Below are 12,024 nucleotides of genomic sequence, written 5' to 3' on the forward strand. Positions count from 1 at the left end.
TCAAATTTTTGAATTAGAGATTTTGAAGGTAAGTTTCATTATTTTGGAAGTTTAATGTATTTATTTTGTTTTTGAATTTTTAGATCGAAACTTAGATTTATCGGAGAAGATAATTATTTCGTAAGAGATATGAAAAATATATCTACATATTTGGAATTTAAGATGGAAATGAAAATTTTCATATATATATATATATATATATAAAAGTTAGTTAAAATAACGTTAAAAAAAATCTAAGTTTTAGGTTACTGCCCCTATATATATTTTAAAAAGTATATTTAAGTAAGATTTTGTAAGGTAATGTAACACTTCAAAAAAGAAAAATAAAGAAAAATAAAGAAAAATAAAGAAGCCTAAGTTTATACATCACAAATGCCGCCCTTCTCTTCCTCCACGGGCTTTCTCCTTTACGTGAAGAGCAACGTCGCCGTTTGCCCTATTCCGCTCAACTGTAGTCTATCACGAGCCATTCCACCACATCCATCGACTATTTCACACTGTCTTTGTATCGAATCTACCTCCATGGCAGAGAGTAACGTAGATAAGTGCCATGAATCTTCCTCTCTTATTCTCTCTCTTTTTTCTCGATATCTTTTTTGCTGTTATTTACCACGTTGTATGGTCGTAAGAGTAATCGATTAACAGTATTTAGGTGAGTATCAAGATTGTTTTGTGAGTTTTTATCGAAGTTTTAGTTTTTTTTGTTAGACATATTTAAATAATAATATGTTAATTAAAGTATGGGTTATGTATGTGAATTAATAATTTATCTTATTTTATTAGATTGAGCCGTGATCTAATTAATTAAGGCTATAGATTCCTAATTAAATATGAAGTTGGAGTTAATGGGTAGAAGCCCATTCTAGTTAATTAGGGTTTTATGGGAACCCTAATTGAACTAGTATATAAAGAAATCTTAGGCTATGGTCCCCGATATACCAAAACAATAAGCACTCAATTTTTCTTGAATCCCATCTAGAGAGATACTAAGGGCATTCGGAGTTTTGATTGAGAAGACCATAGTCATCCATCATCATCTTGAAGCTATCATCAATTTTGCAATGGAATCCGATATGTTATTCTTGACAATTTGACATGAATGATCCTAGGGTTTATCTATTCAATATAGATATAAAGAATTTATACTAACAAGTGGTATCAGAACATGAATTTCATGTTGGATTGTTAGTTTATGCATTTTCTATTGGCATTGTTGATTAAATTTTGGTTTTGGTAAAGAATTTAAAGAATCTCGGCGGTCATTTTTTTCTTTGGCAATATGTGTTCTTGCAACCCGTATTCTTGTCTATGGTATTTGGCATACCCATCACCGATTATGAATGATGTGCTAGTAGTGGATTAAAGTGATTTTTTTTTTTGGTTGAGTATTTTGATTGAACGTGGTTTTCTAAAGTTTTTTTTAAGAAAAAAAAAACCCTTAGTTCTATTATTGTCAAAATTAAGGATGTTCAGTTCAACATTCTTGCTAACTGACTTTTGGTTAATGACTGACTGGAGTTGCCGTTGGGCCAAGGTATTGGTCAATTACTGATTAAAGTCTTGCTGGAAGTTCTTGGTTTTAATTATCAGTTTTTTTTTTTCTTTAATTCTTAATGGATGACTTTATGAGTTCGGTTTTAAATTTGATTAATAATGGAAACGTTAATGTTGTCGCTGTTTTTTTTTCCTTTTTTTTTTTTAACTGAAAAGTTATGTTAATACTTAATTGATGAATATGAGTTAAAAAAAAATTGAATTGTGATTGATAATTTTGGACACTGATGGTTTTTTTTAAGGTTAAAAAAAAAGGGATTGAATTTAGTGGATTTATTTTTTAATAGTTTGATAATATTGAATTTGTCAACTATTTGGATTAATTGCTGATTGAGCTTCTTGCCCGCGTTTCTAAGTTTTATTGATTAATAACTTGGTGAAATTCTTGAAAAGGGTTCTTAGTTCTTGATTGATAAGTTTGTGAATTAAAATCTATAATTTGATTGTTTTTGTGATATTCACATGTTTATGTTACTTTAATTGTATTATGTGTATGCAATTATTAAGTGAATTTTGTAAAAGACTATTTGGTGTTCTTCCTCCTTTATTTTTTGTACAATAATATTATTATATTATTGTATCTTATATTTTAGATTGAATTGGTCAAAAATAATATGTTACCAAAGTAGCCTCTATTATCTAGATCGTTTTAATTATGAAATATAAGATGTGCATATTCATGAATTTATGCGGATAATTATCGGCCGAAAGGCCAAATTGTGGGTATGCATGTGGTAATGAGTATGTGGCAATTATAAGGATTGCTCATGTGAAAAGTAGTCGGTCCAAAGAAAGGCTATTTTTTTTTTTTTTTACAGAGTTAATTGTCAGTACTTTGATTACTACGTTGAGAGTACCATTTACAGTTGGTGTTTTTTGCCCAAAGGCTGGACATCAATGTTGTGCTAGGTATCTTGTTAAAGGGGCCCACCACATATGTGAAATTATTTTGTTATGTTTTAATTGTGAGCATATGTTTTGTTGTTTATTGTTTCAGTTGGTCTTACTCAAATATCTGGAAATCTAAGTTCAATCCCTAAGTTGAATGGATCGAACTTCAAGATTTGGAAAGAAAGCCTAGAGATACTTCTTGGGTGTATGGATTTGGACCTTGCATTAAGGACCGATAAACCTACTTCTACTGAGGAACAACCAAATACGGCTAATATAGAGAAGTGGGAACGGTCAAATCGCATGTGTCTGATGATCATTAGGCACTCCATTCCGGAGTCTTTTCGGGGCTCTATCACGGAAAGTGAAAATGCCAATAAGTTCCTTGCTCAAATTGAGAAATATTTTGCTAAAAATGAGAAAGGGGAAGCAAGTAGTCTTTTGACTTCTTTAACTTCTATGAGGTATAAGGGCAATGGAAACATAAGGGAGTACATTATGGAAATGTGTGTCAGATAGAATTCTTGATTCCCTTGATTTAAGTAACTTCAACGTTTGTGTGGAATGTATTAAGGGAAAACAGACAAACATAAGAAAATTAGGTGCCAACAGATGCTCAGACGTCTTAGAACTAATACATACAGACATTTGTGGTCCATTCCCTACGGCCTCTTGGAATGGACAACAATATTTTATTACGTTCATAGACGACTATTCAAGATATGGGTACCTATATTTAATTCATGAGAAGTCTCAATCCTTGGACGTTTTCAAGTCTTTCAAAGCTGAAGTTGAACTTCAACTTGGAAAGAAAATTAAGGCTGTCAAATCTGATCGTGGTGGTGAATATTACGGTAGATATGATGGATCAGGTGAACAACGTCCAGGGCCCTTTGCCAAATACCTAGAGGAATGTGGAATCGTCCCGCAATACACTATGTCGGCAAACCCAGCATGAATGGTGTAGCGGAAAGGCGAAATAGAACACTTAAGGATATGGTAAGAAGTATGATTAGTCATTCTTCTCTACCAGAATCCCTTTGGGGTGAGGCACTAAAGACTGCAACATATATCCTTAATAGGGTACCTAGTAAAGCAATAGCCAAAACCCCTTATGAGTTGTGGACAGGAAAGAAGCCTAGTATTAGGCATCTTCACATATGGGGTTGTCTAGCTGAGGCTAGGCCTTATAGGCCTAATGAAAGAAAATTGGACTCAAGAACTATTAGCTGCTATTTTGTTGGGTATTCTGAGCACTCTCGGGGTTTCAAGTTTTATGATCCCACTTCTAGATCATTGTTTGAGACAGGAAATGCTAGATTCCTTGAGGATGTTGAGTTTGGGGGGAAGATAACATAAGGAAAGTTGTCTTTGAAGAGGAATTGGTTTCTTTTCCTCATGTGATTATAAATGATGTTCAGGCTCCAATTCCTGACTTCATTATTGAACCAATTATAGAACAAGACAACATTGAAGTCCCCGTTGTTGAACCTGAAGTTCAAACTCAACAACCTCAAGAAGTGCCACTAAGAAGATCTACTAGAGAGAGAAGAAGTGCAATTCCAGATGATTATATTGTGTTTCTTCAAGAACATCAGGATGATGTGGGCGTAATGGAAGATGATCCAATCAACTTCCAACAAGCTTTACAAAGTTCTAACTCTCAAAAGTGGATAAGTGCTATGGAAGAGGAAATAAAATCCATGAAAGACAATGACGTTTGGGAACTTGTCGAACTGCCATCAGGAGTGAAACCCATAGGTTGTAAATGGATATTTAAAACCAAAAGGGATTCACATGGCAATATCGAAAGATATAAGGCTCGTCTTGTTGCAAAGGGTTTTACTCAAAAGGAAGGCATTGATTACAAAGAGACTTTCTCTTCGGTTTCATCGAAAGACTCTTTTAGGGTAATCATGGCACTGGTAGCTCACTTTGATTTAGAGCTACACCAGATGGATGTAAAAACTGCGTTTCTCAATGGGAACATTGATGAGACGATTTATATGGTGCAACCAGAAAACTTTGTGTCTGATAATTCAAAGTCTATGGTGTGCAAATTAAAGAAATCCATCTACGGTCTCAAGCAAGCCTCTCGTCAATGGTATCACAAATTCCATGAAGTGATAACCTCATTTGGTTTTGAGGTGAACATTGTGGAAGATTGTGTATATCACAAGTTCAGTGGGAGTAAATCAATCTTTCTGGTGTTATATGTTGATGACATACTCATAGCTAGTAATGATGTAGGTTTATTGCATGACACTAAGAGATTTCTCAAAAGAAATTTTGAGATGAAGGATCTTGGTGATGCTTCTTTTGTATTAGGAATTGAAATACTGCGAGATCGTTCTCAAGGTATTTTGAGATTGTCACAAAAGAACTACATTGAAAAGATCTTGAGTAGATTTGGCATGAAAGACTGTGCACCGGGAGATACCCCGATCGCTAAAGGTGATAAATTTCATTTAGGTCAATGCCCCAAGACCACACTCGAGACTAAGAGATGCAGAAGGTTCCCTATGCATCGGCCATTGGAAGTCTAATGTATGCTCAAGTATGTACGCGTCCAGATATTGCGTTCATAGTTGGAGTGTTAGGCAGATATTTGAGTAACCCGGGGATGGATCATTGGAAAGCAGCCAAACGGGTTATGAGGTATTTACAGAGAACAAAAGATTATATGCTCACTTATCGGAGATCAGAAGTTTTGGAGATCATTGGGTATTCTGATTCTGATTATGCTGGATGTCAAGACACTTTGCGATCCACTTCAGGCTATATCTTCATGTTGGCTGGAGGAGCTGTATCCTGGAAAAGTGTTAAACAAACACTTATGGCTTCTTCTACCATGGTTGCGGAGTTTATAGCATGTTATGAGGCATCCAATCATGGAATATGGTTGCGAAATTTTGTCACTGGGCTGCGGATAGTGGTTGGCATAGAAAGACCACTAAAATTATTTTGTGACAATAAGTCGGTGTGATGTATTCAACAACAACAGAAGCAATACGAAGTCAAAGCATGTAGACGTGAAGTTTCTGGTTGTTAAAGAAAGAGTTCAGAATGGTCAAATTTCGATAGAACACATAGGAACAAACTCTATGGTGGCAGATCCATTGACTAAAGGTTTACCACCTAAAGTTTTTCATGAGCATGTTGCTCACATGGGTGTTAGTCACTTTTCTGATTCCATGGTTTAGTGGGAGTTTGTTATTGAGGATGTTCTTTGACCTTATTTTGTTTATTTTCTATATAGAATAAAGTTGATGGTTTATGTTTTATTATCTGAACTTGTTTATCATGCATGCAAGTTTAGCATAAAGTTTTTTTTAGAATGATCTCATTAAGGAATTTGGACCAGTTGGAAACAGGCATGATCCAGATCACTTTGCATGTAGTTTCCATGCTATCCATCCATACTTGATCTATGTCATTGAATGTATTGGAATTGGTGATCAAGGAAGGTTTAGTTACAAGGGTAGTGACGAAAGCCGCCTTGCCGTGCTAATACAGGAGATGGACCAGATTGAACTAAAGGGGAATTCTATTATTGAAATAACCTGTTTATGCGCGCTTAAGGTTTATGTGATTTAATTATATTAGGTACACACAGACATAGCCCAAGTGGGAGATTGTTAGACATATTTAAATAATAATATGTTTAATTAAAGTATAGCTATGTATGTGGATTAATAATTTATCACATTGGGTTATTTTATTAGATTGGGCCTATTATGTGATCTAATTAATTAAGGCCCTAGATTCCTAATTGAGTATGGACTTAATGGATAGAAGCCTATTCCTATTAATTAAGGTTTAATGGGAACCCTAATTGAACTAGTATATAAAGAGACCTTAGGGCTATGGTCCCCAATATACCAAAACAATAAGCACTCAGTCTTTCTTGAATTCCATCTAGAGAGAGATCCCACTAAGGGCATTCGGAGTTTTGGTTGAGGAAGACCATAGTCATCCATCATCATCTTGAAGCTATCATCAATTTTGCAATGGAATCCGGTATGTTATTATTTGACATGAATGATCCTAGGGTTTATCTATTCAATATAGATATAAAGAATTTATGCTAACATTTTTGTGATACGGTTGGCTTAATAAAATTAAGATCTGTTTTGGAGTTTGATGGAAGTTTTATTGCTATCGAGAAAGGGGTGTTTAACGACGTTTGATTTAATGTAATATAATATATAGTGTATTTGCATAATAGTACAATGTATTTGCACTTTTCTGGATTTGTTTTAGTTTGTAATGTTTATTTTATCAATTTTAGTGTGTAGGGATAGTTTGGATATTTGCTAATTAGTATTTTTTTATTTTAAAAATCATTTTGCTATTTTTACAATTTTAAAAACTTTTTGCTATATTTCCAAACGAAACCTTAAAAATTGCTATTTGTCTTGTCAACCCTATTTTTATATATTGTTTGATCTTCCAATTACTTAAAAAATTATTTTTATGAGTTATTGGAGAATAAACTAACCAAAACAATCATGAAATAAAATAAGAAAATATAAATTCGTTGGAGTTTTCTTTTCGAAGCCCCATATTTTCTTCCTCTTCATCCAGCTTCTAGATGCCTCAAAGATAACTTCTTTTGTCTGATAAAAAGCCAAAATCCTCCTCTTTTCATAGCATCATATTTAAAAGAATTCTACATGAATTCCAGCTTCCTCAATCTACCCAATTAACCTCCTCCCTAACTGGCCTTTTCCTCATATTTGGCTAACTCTCATGAACACCACCTCATGCTTCAACGATAATATGTGTCTTTCACCATCCAACACTTTACTTTCAATGCATGGGAGCTTGCTTCAACGCATGGATGTTCCTTTGCTCCCAACGCATCACTAGGTTTCAAGCTTTTCAACGCATGACCTGTCTCCAAGCCCATATAACCTCTATGGCAAGACAACCAACACATGGTTTGCTTCTCATCAAGCCAAATCCTTCAAAATGAGGTTCCTTCATCTCATGACATAGTTTACTTCCTTTCCTTTCAACGCATGGTTGTTGCATAGTTCTCAATGCACAAGGCTTGTTTGAGGTGTCTTGCATGTTCTACTTGGCCCTACTCCTTAGGTATCCTTTACTCAATGCATGGTGCATCAATTTTACCCTTTCTAAGGATTTCTTTGGAGCATGGTAGCCCTTGCCATGCGTTCAACTTCCCCTTTTTCCTCTTCCTTAGTTTTTAAACTCTCCTTAAAGCTTGCATTTTTCTACTTGAGTTCAAAGCATAGTTCTTGTGTTTCTCATTGTGCTATGCGTCCAAGTAGGCTATTTTTCTTAGGATATGCATCCACTTGGCATTCCTTAGGGTTCTTGGCGTAACTCCTTCCCAAATGGTTGTCTCATGCTTGCCTATGCTTGAAAGATAGCCTTCTCCATGCCCAAACTCCTTGATCCCCACTCGTGCGTTGAACATCCTTTTGATCATACTTTCAACACTTGGTTGGTTTTTCCTTACCTTTACTTAGCTTGGCCAACTATCTCTTGTCTTTTCCTTGTTCATTACCACACATGGCCTATTAAACTAGCTCAAGGTGTGATGCACTCTCTTCTCATTGGACTATCTCTAACGCATGGTTGCCCCCTCTTGGCAACACTTAGTAATTATTTTCATGTTGAGTATCCTTGTGTGCATCCGCCTCCTAGAGCATACCTATCATTGACTTAGCCAACTCAAGTCTTCCTCCTCAAACTCTCCAAGGCCAATCGCAAGCCTTGCTTCCAAGCACCTCGACTAACGTTCACAAGTCACTTCACCTCGGAGAATCCTTAGGGAGAAGTTTCGGGGGTTACATCCTTCCTCTTCGTAGAACGCTCGGACAAAGCCAAAACAGTTGGAAGGGGCATTTACTTTGTAGCTAACTACTTAACTACTGATTTTGGAGCACAATCCTCAAAAGTTCCCAAAGATTTCTTTTGAATGATAGTCTGACCAGCCAATGACGACTTCCCCCTTGGAGATGGACTAGGGTTAGACTTCATCGTTGTGACATGAGGGTTTTTCGAATCGTGTAGTCGAAAAAAGGAGGAAGTGCACGCAAAATCTCCAGTGATTTTTTAGGGGAAGATCGATTTTTTTTTTTTTTTTTGGGGGAGGGAGGGGGGGGGGGGTAGATCAGAAATTAGATATGAATTAATGGTGGTAGGTCAAATTATTTATAGGTAGTTCTGACCCATTGCACGAAAGTGACATCACCAAACCCAAATTTTACCTGCTAATGTGGCGGCATCACTTCGTTTGGTACGGGCCCATTGCCATTCTCGTCCTTTTTTTTTCCTAATCTGCACACTCACGTAAGAAAATTAGAACGTTCATTCAATTGAATAAACTCCCAGGTAGGTTTCTAGGTCGAGGTATTTCCTATGGTCCTCTTAAATACCTCTTCCTTAGACAAAACCATCTTAGACAGAGCTTATTCATTTAGAAGATAAAATTGAAAACTCAAAAATCTTTTTTTTTTTTTAATTGAAATAATATCTTAAAATAATGTACTTGTACATGGGGGATTGTTACTTACTCCAACTCAACAAGGAAAATACTTTTCCCTTGTCCATCAACTCACCCCAATAAGCTTGCACTCACTGCCTGCTGACTTTAAAGATGCGATTATGTCCCTTAATTCCATAGCACCATGCGGGAATATTTTATGGATTATGAATGGTCCCAAATATTTGGATTTAAGTTTTATTGGGAACATACTCAGCATGGAATTGAATAACATCACCTATCCTTCCTCGAACTTGGTCGGTTTTATTCTCTAATCATGATACCTTTTCATTTTCTCTTTGCTCTATTTAATGTTCTCGTAGGCTTGACATCGGAGCTCTTCCAGCTCATTCAGTTGCAATGTTATTTTATTCTTAGCTTGTGTCATGTATAAGTTTGACTTCTTAATCGCCCAAATTGCTTTGTGCTCTAATTCTAATAGTAGGTGACATGCTTTGCCGAATATGATCCGATATGGTGACATTCCGAATGGAGCCTTGAAAGTTGTTTGGTGAGCCCACGGTGCTTCGTCAAGCCTCAGTGACTTTTTTTTTTTATGGATCCACTATTTTCTCGAGAATACTTTTGATCTCCCGGTTCAAAAGCTCGACCAGTCTATTAGTCTAGGGATGATATGTTATGGCAATTTGATGCTTCGCGTTGTATTTTTGCAGTAGACTTGCCATAGTTCGGTCGATGAAGTGGGTTCCTTCATTACTGTTTAAGGCCCTTGGCGTTCAGTATCTGTAGTAAATATTCTTTAGGAGGAATTTAATTTTTGAAACAAGAAATTCCTATTCCGGTCTTCGAACTAGCACAGTAAGGAAGCCTAATGGTCTCATTTCACAGACCATGCTTGGAACGACGTTATGTACCACAACTATCATAGGATACCTCTCCAGAGCCCCGACCAGTCTTGATTGAAAAGCTTTCAGACCCCTGTGTGAGCAAGTTATACTAGCAACTTGTTCTTTACCACTTTTTTGTCATTAGATGTAGCTGCCACTGCCTCAATCCATCTCAAAACTAGTCTACCGACAACAGGCTATAAGAATTCCCGAAAAATGGCGGCAATGACCCCAGAAAGTCAATCCCCCAAACGTCAAAGATCTTCACTTCAAGGATATAATTCGTTGGCATTTCGGCTGCAGGCTGTCAAATTTCCTGTTCTCTGGCACTTGTCACATTCTATAGTGAATTTATGGGCGTCTTTGAATAACATCAACCAAAAATATTTTCTCTGTAATACCTTATTTGTTGTTTTCATTCCTATAAAGTGGCCTTTGTATGGAACTTTGTGGCATATTTCAAGAATAACAGTTATTTCTTCTTCTGCAACACAACGTCCCTAGATCTGGCCCAATCCTAGTTTGAACAAGTAGTGGTCATCCCAATAATAATGCTTGAAATCATGGAGAAACTTTTTCATTTTCTAACTATTGGCTTCCGGTGGCATAACTCCAGCTGCTAAATAGTTGACGAAATTAGCATACTACGAAACGTGGGCAATAGCTAGCAATTGCTCATGATGAAGGCATCTCTGACTTTATCTGATTATTCCACCTTTATTTTCAGTTGCGACAAGTGATCGGCTACTTGATTCTCCATCCCCCTTATGTCCACAATTTTTAGGTCGAATCCCTGCAAGAGCATAATTTATCTTATCAGCCTTGGTTCTGCATCCTTCTTTGTAAGAAAATACTTCAATGCCGAGTGATCAATGTGGACGATGACTTTGGTCCCTAGCAAACAGAACTTAAACTTCTCAAAATTGAAGACAACTATAAGCAACTATTTCTCTGTTGTTATATAATTTTTCTGGGCTTCATTCATTGTCTTACTTGTATAGTAGATTGGATGAATAATCCTGTCCTTTTTTTGAGCTAGCACTACTCTGATGGCGAAGTCATTGGCAACACATCTGTTTGAATGGTAATGACCAATATGGTTCTGCCATGATGGGCATAGTTGTTAATGCTTCTCTTAGCTTCTCAAATGCTTTTTCACAGTTTTGGTTGAAAACAAATAACTTATCAACTTCCAACAATCCGTACAAAGGCCTTTAGATGTTTGAAAAGGCTTTTTAAGAATCTTCTATAAAAACTAGCATGGCCCAAAAAGTTGCTTACATCTTTTATTGATGTGGGAGCAAAAACCGTTGAGATAAGCTCAACCTTAACTTTATCCACTTTTAAACCTTGTTTTCATATCTTATGTCTCAATATGATGCCTTCTATCACCATAAAGTGACATTTTCCTAATTTAATACCAAATTAGTCTTTTCACTGTTGGGATTGGTGTCCTAATTCTCCCGGAGTCTCGTAGTTTGTCAATACTGTACACATTGTTATGAATAAAATAAGAGTTATTTTATTTTACATTTACTCGTATCTAATAAACAAAGCTCCATGGTTATTGTGTGTAAACTTAAGCATGTATATGAGATATACAAGTGGATCATGCCTTAAGTAATAACCTAAAAAGGATTGTAGTATAAGGATTAAAGAGGGATACTTGATCCTTGTGACACCACGGATACAACTTGCTTTGTAGAGGTTTGCAAGTGTTGTGAACTACTACATGAAGGAAATCAGACATGAGGATTTCCATGAGCAGCGGAAGGATCTTTCTAAATTTCAATCATATATGAATATACACAATTGCAGTCGCAAATGGAAATAAAGGCTTTGCGCAAAACAGAAATTACAATATGTTTTTCTACAGATCAAGGGAAACAATTAACAAACCTTTGAAGACTCATCTTCAAGTTTCTTGATCACAAACGCTCGAACAAACAGCAACACTGCAACACTCGAACGCTCGTACAACATGACCACTACACTGGACGATCACAGCGAACTCGAACAAAGCGATCTCTAAGATCACGAACTCCCCAAACACCATGAACAACCTCCACAAAACCTCGACTGTGTCGAGTTGAGTATGACACCACCAAAAAGATTACTTTGGTATTCTCGGTGTGAGAATCTAGAGCGTGGGTTCTGTGTGGACTTGGTTAGAGGATGAGAAATCGGGGGAGGACAATCATGTAAATGGTTGAG

This window comes from Benincasa hispida, chromosome 4 (assembly GCF_027475165.1).
Source record: "Benincasa hispida cultivar pf3 chromosome 4, pf3_genome.v1.1, whole genome shotgun sequence".
Lineage (NCBI taxonomy): Eukaryota > Viridiplantae > Streptophyta > Magnoliopsida > Cucurbitales > Cucurbitaceae > Benincasa > Benincasa hispida.